The 12,779-nt window shown below is 37.9% G+C and overlaps 1 long non-coding RNA gene across 1 annotated transcript; it reads left to right on the top strand.

Moving 5' to 3' along the window:
* On the top strand, positions 4,478 to 5,644 carry LOC110436235. The gene is made up of 3 exons (XR_002454042.1): positions 4,478 to 4,565; positions 4,656 to 4,841; positions 5,468 to 5,644. It is a non-coding gene; the product is annotated as an uncharacterized LOC110436235 (long non-coding RNA).

The following is a 12,779-nucleotide window of genomic DNA, read 5'->3' on the forward strand; positions in this document are numbered from 1 at the left end:
GTTTCTAAATTTTCTAAATTAATTTGATGGCCTTTTGGTTGACGTGACGACACATATTTACATTCAAAAGAAGCAATCGACCAGGCCACGTCCTTCATGGTTAAATATGACATCATGCCCTTCCTCATAAAGTAATCAATCATATATATATATATATATATATATATAGACAGAATCATCAATCTCTACGAATTGCACACGCCTAGGAACTCTATATCCATCTAGTGTATCCGACTATAAATAGCATCCATCGTTTTCTTTCCAAACCCTTGAAAATAAGCATCATGATCCACGCCGCCGCTAGATCATATCGTCTTCTGTGCTGCCGCCGCCGGGCCAAAAATTAGCGTTGCTGTTGGATTCATCTCGGTTCGGCGTTCCGTCCATAAAGCTATACCTTGCTTCCATTATTTATTGAAGGCGGAGAAAGTTTATTGGCTTCAATCTGTTGCTGCCGTGGAAGTCTCTCTTGCGCCAGCAGATCGAGGTGGACAGCTCTCCCATGTAGAAAATAGGTTGTTGATGCTACACGCTAATCGAGAAGGTAATCAAGATTTACGTATTGCTGCTATTCAACAGTTGTGGAGAAAATTAGATTTCATCCTTTTTCTACTACGTGCAATCGAGTCAGGCTACCAGAAAGATGCGATTGGATCGACACCATTCTTCGTGGTTGCCTATAGCATGCTGCTGTCTTATCTTGAGTCGGCTTTCGATTTGTAGCTGGTGAGGACCTGCACGTTCGCGTTCTTTGCTTGCACTTTCATTCTATACTTTCTTGTGATAAATAAATTAAATATTAATTTAATTAATATGTTTATGACAATTCTAATTAAAAGCAATATAGGTTTATACTTCGGTCTTTTATAAATTAATGTTAATACATATATTTATAATTATCACAATTAAATGTGATCCTTGCATAAACGTATACACATTTATTTCTTTTGCAAGATAAAGCTTGACTTGTAGAATAAATTATGAGAGCACATTTAGAAAATAAAATATGAATAGTTCTAACTCAGGTTTATGTTTAAATATGATTTGCTTAATCTAGGTTAATAATTTCCATATGGTTTTATTGAACTGAAATACACTAAGTTTGTAGACTTTTCTTTTCTATTATAATATATAAAATCCCATAAAGTTGACGGTAGATCCATCTACATCGTTTCATGTATTCTCGTCACAATAGTAATTTGTTCTCTTCTAGTATGTTGCGTAATCTTGTGTGGTGTACTGTTCTTAGTTGCTTTTGTTGTTGCTTGTATGTTTGCCTATGTGTGGTGCTTGCTACGAGTAGACGAGAACCGCTTGTGAGGGTGATGACCAAAAGCTGATGATGTGAGAATTGAGCAAGTGTTTAAGGCAAGTATAACTTGGGATTATCCTTGTTACCTATTCACTTATAACTACACATATATGTCATATGCATGCTATCACCTTGTCGACCTTAGCAAAATCATAGATGATTGTTACCTGGATTCCTTGCTACCTACTTGTTATGCATTTGGTGTAGATGTGTTAGTGCTTGATATAATCTATGATCTTGTAAGATGATTAATAGCTATGCAATGAACGTTAAAAGATGACAAATAACTATATGAGATCTTGTCTGTAAGTGATCACCGGGACAACAGTGCAACCATGAGGGCTATAATGGCTCTGGCTTTAGCTCAGTATGAAGACCTTTTCTAGCTTGTTAGAGGTTACCCGAAAGGGCGGAGGGGCTGAACCGACACGGGTATAGTGCGAGCCCCTGTCCCTATGTGTATAGGCTGCGCGTCATTGTGCCATTCGGAAGGGGGGTATCTATATCTGCTTGCAAAGGAAACCTTTGCGGCCCTAACATGTTAGACGAACTTTTGAAAGGCTTCATAGTGATCCCTGCCGACCTTCCTTGGGAGTGGGTTAAGAGGCTGATCACCTCGGGCGAAAGGGTAAATCATGACTCATGGGTAAAGATGTACAACCTCTGCTGAGTGTTAAAACTAGTATACTAGCCGTGCTCACGGTTAAGAGCGGCCTTGGGGGTTCTTGCTGCGACGACGATGAGCTTGTTAAGTTGTTATGTTCATTTGATTATCGTTTATGCTAAGAATTAATTATGCTTACACTTGATCATGTGATTAATGGATTATTACTGCTACCTTGACAATTGCTATTAAATTATGAACATGCTCTCCACTATTAAAAGCGAAATGCAGTTAAACCAGTGTCAGCCATTTGAGCCTCATGAACCCCTGGTTATACTTGTTGAGTACGATATGTGCTCACTCTTGCTATTTCCCACCACTCCAGTTTACTAGTAAGAGTTGATGAGGACAGCGATGGAATCATGAAGGATGTTCTCAGAATACAAGAAGTGCTAGGCATATGTTACCCCCAGTCAGCCGTCCCTGTGAAGATTGAGCCTGAAGATTAGTTATTGTGTTACGATTCTCTTATGTAAGTGTTAATTATAAGTATGTTTCCGCATATAACACTGTTTTTGATATTATTGCTTCTGTTGTTATATGTGTGGACTTCCTGGGCACACATATGACTAGCCTGGTATTGTTCTTTAAAACCGGGTGTGACAGTTACTCTTTTACTGTCTGAGTGAAAATTGATAATAGCTTTAGTGGGGTTCGTCTATTGAATCAGCAAGGTCATTATGACTAAATCAACTTAGTTAGCCATTGTTATACAAAATGTTTAGGGTCAATATGATTGCAGAAGATAGTATATCATGACTGAATTGTGAAAATGTGTGTGCCTCTATTCTATCCAAAAAAGTGAGTGTGGAGATGTAGAAATTGTGATGTTGACATATTCATTTATGCTAATGTCATCGTACTAACCTAATGAATTTATTCCTCAGATGCTCTTAGATTTCTTTTCTTGATTGTTTATTTCCTCATGTTGCTTCGTGCCCAACCATTATGCCTTTTAGTTTAGATGTCAGCTGAAAGCATATTCTGTAAACCCTTCCCTCTGTATACAAAAAGGAATGTTCAGTTAACCTCTCAAAGGAGAGTTGTTTATATGACTTTGGGAGAGTGTTGATCACTTATTTGACAAATTGGATGTGTGAAGCGAAGTGGATGATTTTTCTTTGTCATGTAGTATGTTTCATTAAATAAGTTTATTTCAGGCTCTCCAACTAGGATTAGTACTGTTGCACTAGATGATTAGTATTGTTGCACTGGAATGAAAGTTTTTAGTTTTTAATGATTTATTTTTCTACACGCCACCATAACGTTAGCATGGGCATTATACTAGTTCTGATAAAATATTTCATTGTTTTTTAATTGTGAACATCTTAGGTGGAACTTCATCAACATTGATGATGTGGACAAAAGAAAAGATAAAATATGGAAAATTGCCAAGGAGCGCTATAGAGGATGGAGATCTGATCTGAGTGCTACATACAGGGCTTACAATAGTTATGGTGAGAGGATACGAAATAAACCTGAAGAAATACACCTTTTTGAGTGGCACTACTTGTTGTTGTATTTTGGATCTGATAAATTTAAGGTTAGTTCTACTAAAATCTACTTTGTCAAACAAAATTGATGGACCAAAGTTACATTGTTACATACTATTTATTCTCATTCTGCAGAAACTTAGCAGCCAGAACTCCTCCAACCGTCAGCAACAAAGAACCAAGCATGTGATGGGTTCAAAGAACTTCTCACAATGTAGCTTTGAGCTGGTAATCATTATATACACTAATCTAGTCCTCCTTGTATGATGCAATACTTTTGTGCTGAACTTTTTGGCATCCTAGAGAGACCAAGAAACCGGTGAAGAGCCAAGTGATCTTCTTCTTTGGAGGACCACTCACACAAAACATGGCACATGGTCAAATCCTATATCGGCTTCAGTATATGTAAGTAAATGTTACATCAACCTCTTTATAGCTGTTGGTGTCAAGCAACTCTTTACAGGTTCATTTAACTTAGGAAAATGCAACAATGAAAATTGGAGAGATCGGATTAGAACCTAATAGACCAGCACTTACAACTGTTGAGGAGAACATGATTTTTCAGTCATGTTACAAAGAAACAACACAAATCAAATCATCCAAATTACATGGCCATGGATATTTGGCTACATATCGAACTCGCAGAGAACTTATGAAAGAGAACCTTGAAGTACATGCACGTGCTCAAGCTGCAGCTAGGGAGAAGAGCATTGTTTTAGAAGCAGAGGTTGACAAGCTCAAAGAACATATTGCACAAGAAGCTGTAGAAAGGGAAAGAGAGAAAGAAGAAAATAGGAGAAGGATGCATGAGGAGCTGGAAAAAGCTAAGACAAACTTAAGAGAAGAAATGAAGCAAGAATTTCTTAATATGCTAGCACAGCACAAAGAAGGAGCTATGATTATGGTATTAGAATATTCTTTTATCATTTGTACTCTTAATAATCTTATATATGATTCTGATGCCTAATCATTCACCCCTAATATTTATGTGTAGAGTACCCCACAAAACAATGCTAGTATACAAGTTGCACCAACCATACAAGAGGAGGAAGAGACCGCTGGATATGAAAATGAAAATGAAGATGGGTTACAGGAGGTAATCACATTATTTCACTTTGTTCCATGTATCTTGAGCTATGTACTTTGAGCTGTAGCTAAAATAGATCAAATAATTTGATGTTTGTAGACTCAGCCAGGAAGTGATGTCACTGTACAAAACGGTGCACCAGCACCTACTCGCTCCACTAGAAGTACTGCACCTCCCAGCAAAGCTCTTTTTAATGAAAACACTACAAATGTGACTGCATCGAAGACATATATCACTTCACAGCAGCTGATGAATAGAACAAGAAATAATCTCAAAAGGAGGAAGGTAATGACCAGATAATTGGAATCTAAATTCTTGCATGATATAATGAAATGTGGCTTTCCTGTTGAACTAGGAAGTGTAGAAAATACATTGAACATGTGTGCTGAAAACTGCAGCTTGTGCAGGTTTGATTGGGTGAACTGTTCCAAGTAGTAATCTACCTTTTCTGTGATACCTGATAATACAAAATTTGTAGAGGGTTTAGAGATGTTTGTCATCATGAATGGTCATGATTTTAGACCCAGAGAATTTAGAGTTATGAATTTTGAAAGTAGACGGTCAGGTTTTGGGTCTGGACAGCAGTGGGTGTTTGTGTTTTTTGACCAAGATAACTGCAGAATCTTATTTAACAAATAATTATAAAGATATAGAGAATTTCATGGGCTTTCTGTATTGTTAAAGAATATAATTTTTGGTTGTCTACAACTCAAGTTATGATTTTTCTGATCAACTAAACTGCTGCTGCCTTAAAAATTCAAAGAAGGCAGCTGCTACTGTAATAATTGCGTCCTTTAAAAATTGCCTTTATATACTAAGGATTAGAATCATTTTATATCATCTCTTTACATTTGTGTAAAAATTAGTAATCTTAATATTGTCCTAAAATCCCAATCATATTCTTTTGACAGTAGGTGGACAAGGTTTCAGTGGGAGGCTCATAATCAAGCGAGGACGTAGCCAAGGAGATGATATGTTGGGCTGCCACAAATTTCTCATGTTCTGCATTGATTAGGAAGTTTGTAAAAAGTTATCAAATAATAAGTTAATTGTACACTAATTTATGGTTTTAGCCACTATTTCATGGGTTTGGCAACATGTTGAATGATTAATTAATTAATGTACACGAGTGCAATTGCTTTTGATATGGTTTATTGATTTGCGATGATAATTTACTAAACCAAAATCAAATGCTAACAGCGTTACCCTAAACCCTATACCTACGAGCCATGATGTGTGGCAATATGTGTATGGCAACAGAATTATTTACGTTGCAGATAATACTATTGCCACAACATGACTATTGTTGCAATAACAATTAATCTTCCTCAACAAATAAATTTACATGGCAAATTCTACTATTGCAATGGCCTCGATGTCGTGGCAATAATGAATTGAATATCGCAACGATTAAAATTGTGTGGCAAATAATACTGTTGCAATGACAACGTGGTCGTGGCAATAAAGAACAGTATCTTGCAACGGATAAATTTGCATGGCAAATGATACTATTGCCACGCCAAGACAAGCGTGGTAATAATGTACACTCTCTCACAACGATTAAATTTGCGTGGCAAATGATTTACTTGCCACGACACAACGGTCATGGCAACAACACCTTAGGCAACAAAAATCTAGCATGGCAACAAAAATCTATTGCCATGCTATTGCTCGTTGCATTTACCACCTCTCGCTACGAAGATGAACGTGGCAAGTGCTTATATTGCCACGCCAGTGAATGTTGCGATAATGTCCTGTTGCAATGCTTGACAACGTTGCAAGAAAAGCTAACTCATGCAACGCCAAACTAGCAACGGTTGCAAGTTCCTATTGCAACGTGACTTTTTGCATCCATTGCCAACGAATGTGATTACATGGTATGAACTACCTTTTACAACAAAATTGGGCTTATTGCAACATTTTCTCATCATTGCGCAAGGGTTAGAAGTTTGTAGTGATTTTTGAGCTGATAGTATGCTATAGTAGATATTGGAAAAAAATTTGTTGGACTAACACCTGCAGGAAAATCTCAAATATAAATCGGGACAGTCCTGAGATGAACTCATACTAGAGATGAAGGGAGACACAACTCACGTGTAGCCAAGTAGAAAGAAGGGTGCCACAAAACATGATGCATGATCAAAGCACTCACTCCATGGAGTTGCATTCTCTTGTCGACCACTAATTATCAAGAATCAAGAAAAGATGTACAAGAGAAAAGCATGCAACGTTCTGCACTCTCACCTCTAAGGTTGAGAAGCTGAGACATGAGGAAGAAGGACAACTCCTCTAGATGATCCAACCAAGTTCTTCCTCATCGCTCCACACGCTGGTTTGCAATATCTAAATTTACTATTACATTATTTCTATCAGTTTGAGTTGATTCACAATGCCTATATTTAAGAGTCAAATCATAAGATTGAAAAATAAAATCAATCCTTTAGAAATAAGTAATTGTGAATAATAAATGTGCTATGCTAAGTATGTTAAAACAATTTCTTTTATAGCATAGGAAGTGACCCTTAGCTTTGTGTTACAACAATGCCCTTGTCATTACTTCTATACTCCTTCGGGTACTTGTTTTCCACTAATGATTTGTAGGGATAAAATAATAAGAAGAGCTGAAAGCTCCAAGCACAAATAAGACAGAGAATAAATAATGGCAAGAAAGGAGTACAAGAAAGGAGACAAGATAGCCAAGCAAGGAAAGTTTCCATAAGATGCTATGGCTTCAACATGCTTCAATCTAAAGGTAACATCTCTTGGTAAGTGTCATTACTTCCAAAATATTCTCCTTGATTTTGGCATTGACACAAGTAGTGAGTCAAACATGCTTTGAGTTTCAATCTCATTTGATCCAATCTAATTAGCTCATCATGTTTACTTCTTTATGCTTGTTCCTAAGAATCACTTTCTTGATCTTGTAGTTTTTAATTCAATGATCTAAAATATTGCACATCCCATCTTTGGAAGATGATTATCATAATTATGAAGGTAAATTCATAGATAGATCATCCTTCCATAATGTTGAATAATCTGATCGACCAAGTGTTTTAATGCTACAGGCTTGCTAATCATTTGTTCCTATCACCCATGTTTAGATTGAGCAAAACACATAAACATCAACTTTATCTCGTTCGATGTGCCAAAGGCTAGAGTTTAATGAATAAACTTTTTGGTTCTGTTGGTGTTTTCCCACCAACAGAGCCCATGCACTTGATCTCTGCCTTGTCTCTATGAGCAGGACACACTTTAGGCAACTCCTTGAGAATCCTACAAGTGAATATCCTAGACCTATGAACACGCACACTGAGCGAAGATGTTGCTAGCTCCTAGAAATAGTGCTTGACTCCAAACTGTTGGAGAAACAATAAACATAGGTGACACCATCTCAAGAGGCGCAACTCTGATGGTCTCCACCTTTGGGACCAGATAAAGCCTCTAAGAATTAACATGGTAAGAGGTCCTGTTCGGAGGACTTAAAATCACCAAACGCCACACCAAGAGGTAACTTGGTATTTATTTGCATTTTCCTTTAAGCATATTTATTAACAACATTAGTAGTTGCATCTTTATTGTTTATGCATAAGAAAAGAATATAAAATGTATTGCATTGCATTTAGAAAACTACTAAGCCCCATGTATTTAATATGTGATGCATCAGCTTACATACTTATCTACTGTGGTGGCACAAAAATAAGTTTTAGCATATTTATTTTTCTATTTGCATACTATAAATATGAAAAGTATATAAAAATTATATTGATCCTACTAAAAGATAAATGGGTATAAGAAATTTCTAGACTCTCAAAGCTTAGAGGTTTATTACTAACGCTTAATCAGTTCCACAAGCTTTGTTGTCTATTTAAGCTTCATAGGCTTCAAAGGATCAAAAGGAACTAACAGGCAGAAGGACGTCCTGTGTAACACCCCAGGTGTTTGCCACGAGTTGGACCTTAGGTTTTGAGCTCAAACATGTCATGATAAGTGGTGATGATCATGTTAAAGTCAATCCATGAAAGTGAGCCTCAAGTTAAACTTGGAGAATGCACCATTGCTTACATATAGGCCTTTTTTTTGAAGTGCATGCTTGGGTGACAATAATAGAACCTCTCTCATGTGTTCCACATCCATCACAGCCTATAGTCAAAACAGTATCCCAGTTTCGGGTACCCTAGTTGGGAGCCTTGTATCCTCCAAATAAAACTGAACCAGTACAAGGTCCTTTTGTAAAGTTGTAGTATAGTTTGCATGCTACAATCTTTATTAAAGTTACTAAGTCTGAATCATCTTCTAATCATGTCAAATAATAGTCCCAAGATTGAATCTGCTATAATTTCCAGCACTTAGAGTTTCTAAGTCTAGGTTTGCAGTTCATCACGTTGGCATTCCGCGTTCTCCAAATTTTGTTCAACAACATGCTTGTGTCCCAAAATAAAAGTTGGAGCACATATTGTGGGCTACAGCATGCCAAAAGATGACACAAGTTTGACTTCGTTTTGGTCATCAATTTTGAGTTTTGCTAATCACTATCAATTCGTTGACACTCATAGATTGACATCAAATTATCTATTAATATATAATCCTAATGACCATGACACTTAAACTAAAAATGTAGAGCAGCACGAGTTTGACAAACTTCATATTTGGCCCATCTCCAAATTCGGCCCGTAGCTAGCCCATATTTGGATCCCACGTTGACCACTCTGTTGCCCGCCACCTGTTCGGCAGAATGCCTCAAAGGGCAGCACGACCATGCACGAGTTCAACCTCTCCATTGCTGCCACCTCCACCTTGCCCTGTCCTCTCTCTGCGCCATTGTGGACGAGTGCCAGAGAGCTCTCCCTGTCCTCCTCCACTCCCTCAACGCTCTCCCATCCTCCACTCGCCTTCCTCCCTCTCCACTCTCTCCCTCTGTCCGCCATGGACAGGCAGCCTCCATGGGCACCAGTGCTGCTGCACTGCAGCTTCCTGCAGCGGCTAAGCCGTGCACGTGGGAGTGCATGTGCGCAGGCCCATTCGCGTCGTGGCCACGCCCTCCCTTGCAGCTCGGCCGGCCGGAGCCCAGACTTCTCGGTCTCCCGTTTCCTTTCGTCTCTGTTTCCGTAATAGGAAGAAGAAATGACCTCGCGTTAGAATAAGAAACAACCCAGGGTTCCAGATGCGAAGCTAAGACTCAATAGTATTTATGGGCTGTTGCGTGATTCATGGGAAGTGCAGGGTCCCCGGTGAAAGATCTGTTTTCCTTTTCCTTTGTTTTTGCAGATTTCTGGGTGAACTTTGGAAATCCATAGTAATTCATAGAAAAGTCGTAAAATAGCAAATGTGGACCTTTTGGAATCCTTGTGAAATTCTCTATGCAGTAGATCTATAATATGATATAGTTTAGATTGTAGTTTTAACGGTAAAAATAGATCTGTGCAGTTCGGTTTTAATTGCTTGTTATACTTGTCTTTTTCATAACCAATGTATTATTGCTCAAATAAATGTGAAAATATTGTGGCATGCTTTAAATGTAATATTTGATGTCTGGTAAACGTTTGATGAATTTAGGCATGACAGATTAAGAGTTATAAAAATAACAAATGCTCTGTGTTGCCTTGCTCCTATTCTGAGTGGATCTGCATGTTTATATTGTTTGACTCAGTTAGGTTGTGAATCATGCCTGGATGAAAATATATGAGTTGTAGTACTTTTCATAAGCTTTCCATCAAGCTAAATATCATAATTTTTGGTTAAGCATATCTTGAGTTATAGTGGTTTAAAGTACTATTTTAGTTTCTGTCTAAACCCAGACAGCAATACATTGTTTGTTATGTAAGTCCTTGTTAGTGGTAGATTTAGCTCTAGATGTTTATAACAAAGTTGTTCACAATTTAGTAAGCTTTCTAGAAAGTATATAACCATAATTTATGGCCATGTGAAACTCAAGTTATGGCTGTTTAATGTGACATGATAGATTCTGTCCAGGTTTTGGACAGAGATGTCTTTATGGATCTTGATAAATGGTTTATAATTATAGATAAAAATGTAAAAATGGAAAATGTTGTTCCAATACAATCCTATGATATTGTTGTATCATGTTTATGTATGATATGGCCATGTGTTTGAAGAAAATATGATTTGTGCATTTATCTTGCTCTCACATGGTTAATTGCAATAGCAATTTGTCTTTTTCATAGATGTTGCTATGCTTATCCAAATGCAGTGAAATTTATACAGTAGACTACGGATGGTATGTAGAATCTACTGTAATTGTTGTAGAATTTACTGTGCATGTTTGTTATATGTTCTTTAATTCACCTTATAATCCAAATAAATTAAGAAATGCATTAAATAAATTTATTTGGTAATGTCCACTATGTTTGCTGGTGTTCTTTAGATATATGCAAACTGTTGGTAACAATGGTTTTGCTCAAATGCATGTTTGAAATATAAGTTAATAATTAATTGTTTGCAATTGTTGTTTCTGGACAGTTTCGGGAACTGTTTGGGTTACAATGTGTAAATGATGTTTTCTGGGAATCTTGTTTATAGTAAAGTTGTAGATAATTCATTTATCTAGCTGCTGTCAAAATTTGGTGGCATTTGGTTATGTGGTTTGTATGTTATGGCTGTTCAAAGTTGAGTTTCAGAAATGGTTGCTCTCTGTCTTGTTAGGACCTGATTCTGTAATTCTAATATTTTGACCTGCCAAACTTATGAATCATGCTTTGATGTCTAAATATGAAATGTAGATAATTTCCTAAGCTTTCCAGAATGTTTTCTTGCATGTCTTGTGGAGTTGTGTAACTCCAGTTATGATTTATTTTCTCAGCTGCTGTTAACAGTCCTAAAAATAACAGATTCCTTGTATTGCTGTTGCTTGGTATATTGCTAGGTGTGACTCATGTCTTTGATAATGGCCAAGTTAAGACACCTGAAATCTTGTGAAACATGTGTGCCATGCTTGATATGCTTGGTTTTGCATTGTTTTCTATCTTAGTATGTTGGTTATGTTATTTAAGCGACATATGTATGTGTTGAGTAACATGATGCTTATCTTGCTTGCTATATGTGCTGCATGTGCTGCATTATCTATTGCACTTCTATGTGTTCATACACTTGCATCTTGCATCTCATTTAGGTACGCTAGATGAACCACGTGAAGGACATGATGGTGGACCTATCGGGATGATGGAAGAACTACACAAGTGTTGTGAACTTAGATGTCGTCAAGACGGTGCAAGCTGACATAACTGACTTGTGTCGGATTCCAGACAAGCCCCGGAGCATTCTAAGTCTCCTACCGTTTCTTTTTACAAAAGCACAAGAATATAACTTTGTATGATGCACTAGGTGATAGGAGTTGAATGAAACCGTTGGTGCATATTTCCTACCTTGTCCACTATGTGAAACTACCTGAACCCTTACTAGTATAAGGAAGACGTTCTATGCTTAGCTATGCTTAGCTCGGTAGAAGCCAGGTGATTTTCTGTCACCTGCGAGAGATAGGTGGATACCTGATCACGGTTGGCTATATTTGCTATCGTGGAAATAACCATGTGCTAATAATGAATTTGAGACCGGGCGGGATGATGATAGTGAAGCAACAAGGCATGGAGGTCTTGGGTGTGAATCTATCCCCGTCTATGTCGTTTAAGGACCGAATCGCTGTACGTCCCTGTGTCATGTTGAACGCATGCCTATCACTTAGTTGGCCGGATAAGTCGTTCCGACCGCGAAGCCTACGAGTGCATCTCCGGCCGGATACCCCGTTCGGTTTAAGTGCGCACCCCGGTTGGTAGCAAGGATGTGCGGGGAGTCAATGGCGTAAGACCGAGGAGTCAGGTCAGAGTCCTGACCCTAGCAGATTGGCGGTCCCTGGGGGTGCGGCGCCGTCCGAACCCGAGAATTGGTCCGGAGTTGTGCTAAAGGTGATCCAAGCTACTCTAGCTAAGTATGCCTGGGTGAGTGCTAGGAATACCCCTCCAGCTAGATAGGAATCGATTCGAATCGCCGTCTCTCCCGGATAGTGAGAACTTGACTCGAGCAGCGGCAACGTAGATACACTAAATAAACTTAATGGTTATGATGATGATGTTGGCTACATGATAAACCGGATATGGTTATTAATGTGATGCTTATTAATCAAGTGATTGCTATAGAATAGGTGCAAATCTAGCTATGGTAGCTTTATTGAACTTGATGCTAAATTATGACTAAAAGGTGAAAGCAAGGACT

This window comes from Sorghum bicolor, chromosome 6, assembly GCF_000003195.3.
Source record: "Sorghum bicolor cultivar BTx623 chromosome 6, Sorghum_bicolor_NCBIv3, whole genome shotgun sequence".
NCBI classification, from domain to species: domain Eukaryota; kingdom Viridiplantae; phylum Streptophyta; class Magnoliopsida; order Poales; family Poaceae; genus Sorghum; species Sorghum bicolor.